The sequence below is a fragment of the Chaetura pelagica genome, unplaced genomic scaffold, assembly GCF_000747805.2.
Source record: "Chaetura pelagica isolate M959 unplaced genomic scaffold, ChaPel_1.0 scaffold414, whole genome shotgun sequence".
NCBI lineage: Eukaryota > Metazoa > Chordata > Aves > Apodiformes > Apodidae > Chaetura > Chaetura pelagica.
Window position 1 is genome coordinate 987,404 of NW_009952976.1, and position 2,921 is coordinate 990,324.

A 2,921-nucleotide genomic window follows, 5' to 3' on the forward strand; every position below is an offset into this window, starting at 1 on the left:
AGTGAGCCTCAGAGGCTGAATGTCTTTATCCCTGCTGAAGGTGCAATGCTGCTCTGTGTCTGTTTGGGTGATGCAGAACTTCCATCCACCCATCCATCCATTCCAGATGCACCACATTCCAATTAAAGATCTTTACTAATGAAGTTTGTCCAAGTCCTGTGTCAAGCTGAGAATATTCTGCAGCTCTCCATGAAGGGGTGCTGCCAGACTTACCACATAAGCCCAGCCTGATCTGCCTGACCTTCTGCTCTTCTGCTGCAGAGTGAAATGGGAGAGACTGGGAAGAAGCTTGCACTTGTTCACTGCCCTGCACTCCAGAATCCCATGGTTGTGGATGGGCTCTTCCTTAACACTCATACTAATGAAAGCTGTGAATCATCCCCTGACCCCCTTTCCCTGCATGTCTCTGAGAAGGGACATTGGCCTGTCAGTGAAATGGGCCTATTGCACCACCTCTGCTTTCTGGACTAAAGCCATACAAGGCACACCTGGTTCAAAATCCCGTGTCAATAGATTATCTGCACTTTCTGCCCTGCCACTGAAGCACTGTCTGAAGCTGTGATACTGGGGCTAAGAGGGACACTCATGTCTCCCCCTCCCTGCCAGCCCAGTGCAATGCCCAGTGTGCACAGGGAGGCTTGGGGGAGCTCTGAGAGGAGGGTTCATCCAGAGCCTCTCCTCCCTCTCCTCCCAGCCCAAGACCCACCCTTTGGATGCAGCAGATGCAGAGGTGCTACCTGTGAATGCTCTGGACACAGCGGGGTCCTGTGTGCCCTGCCCCTGCATGTGCCACCACCCCGTGTGCACATGTCCACACATCCTGTGCTGTCACCTGGGCCTGCCAGTATCAGCTTGACCCACATTCGCAGGGTGCTCCTGGGGTGCTCTGTGCTGTAATCCCCAGTGGCTCTTTTGGGCACACCTCCCACATCTGCCACAGATCCTGGATGGGCTTGTGTCTCTCAGCCTCTCCTGTGAAACTGTCAGCAGAGGTTTTCTCCTTGCGAGTGCACTGGTCATTAGAGTGAGTGATGCCCAAAGTTACACATCCCCGGGCAAACAAAGGCTCAAAGTGCAGGTGCAGCCTGAAACAGGTAAATCCTACATATTTTTGTACCTTGGTGACTTGGGGCTGCAAAAGGGAAATGCCACAGGGCTGGGCTGCATGGTCTGAAGTTCCACCCTTGGCTGCATGGCTCAGGTACCCTGCCCTCTGGCACAACACAGCCGTATCTCCAAGCACCAGCTGGGAAACCTGCTTCCTTGCCTCAACTCCCTCACAGCTGGGACAGCACTACAAATGGACCCCATCTGAGCCATAGCAATAAAACCTCTGTGCTGGAGCTGACGGGCTCGGAGAAGTCAGGGGCAGGTTAAACTGTCCCTGTGGGAAGGGGAGCCTGGTTGCCAGGGTCTGCACCAGCAGAGGTTGCTTTGCCCATCACACCTCCTCCAAACCCGCTTTCACCTGGTGAGTTAAAAGAGCAGAAGGAAAACACCATTCTGGTAAAAACAAAAAAACTGGGTCTGCCACCACAACTCCACTCTTGGCCAGCTGACATCTGTAGTGTGATGGGGCTCCCACGAGGTAACCTCTCCCCTCCTCTGTGTCCTCCTCTGTGCATCATCCTGCCTGTTTTCACCTCTTCTGTGACCATGACTGGCCACAGAAACTGAGCAATAAAAAGAGGACGACAAACAGGTCAGGGATGGATTAGAGAGAAACCAGCATTTCCCTCGGGTACAAAGGACTTCATTGGCAACAGTGTCAAAGCCCTACCCAGTGGAATAAAAGTGTGTGACAAACCACGTGGCTGATGGTTTATTTTCCTGTTGTTCCCTTGGGAGCTGCCTCCCTCCAGCTCAGGGCGGGCAGCAAGGACCAGTCTGCAGCAAGTCCTTTGCAGCAGGGCAGGTCTTTGTCTGCCTGGTTTCTGTGCCAGCTACACTGAAGGGCTATCTGGGAATAATTAAGTCAAAGGCAAACACCGCCTGAAAACTGAGACTGTTTCTCCCCTGTGGGACCTATGTAGCCAGAGAGACCTCAGTAGAGAGAAAAGTAGTTGCAGATACTGAATTACACTGCGTAAAGCATCAGAGAAGATACTTAGTGCTGGAAATAGTGCACAGCATCAGGTTGGTCTTTTCCACCTTCTCTGTCTCTTTGCCTTCAAAGGAGCAGAGAAGTTACACCCCTCTGAGCCCTCCCTTCCTCCAGCACTACACATGGCTGGCTTGTTGCAGGTCACAACACAGTAGTTTCCCCATTTCCCCTCAGCCCTGGCCACCCAAAGGCAGGTGACCACCCTGCCATGCTTTGGGTGCTTGGGTCTCCTTCCCTTTGCTCCTGTTTGCCAAAAAAACTGTGTGTGTTCTCATCCCACCCCACCAAAACAATTCTCCACTTCTCCTTGGTTATTGTGATGCCCTTAAAAGTCTCTTCTATAGTAAGGAAGGTGTGGGGTAGCAAGCTGACTCCCTGTAAGGGATGCCTTCTTGACCCTGAGAATGCCCCAAAACTGGCAAAATCAAGAAACAATCAGAATAATGAAGAAGCAAAAGAAAATCAGAATAAGGGATAGAAGCGTCAACCTGGATGAACATCTGATGAGGGAACACTGAATTTCCTCAACAGGGCACGAATCATTGAACTGGAATCAGCCATTTGAAGAAAAGAAAGAAAGAAAAAAAAAAAAAAAAGAGGAAGGGAAAGCATCTCAAAAATTCAGAGATTTTAATTTATTTATTAAAAAAAAATTGCACTTGTTGTCCTCAGGAGCAGGCAGTGCCGGCCTGACCACACCACTCCTCCACCTCCCACCATGGGAGTGGGGCAGGGGGCTGTGGCGTGGGTCTGCCCGTGGTGTGGGGCTGCCCGTGATGTGGGGCTGCCCGTGATGTGGGGCTGCCCGTGGTGTGGG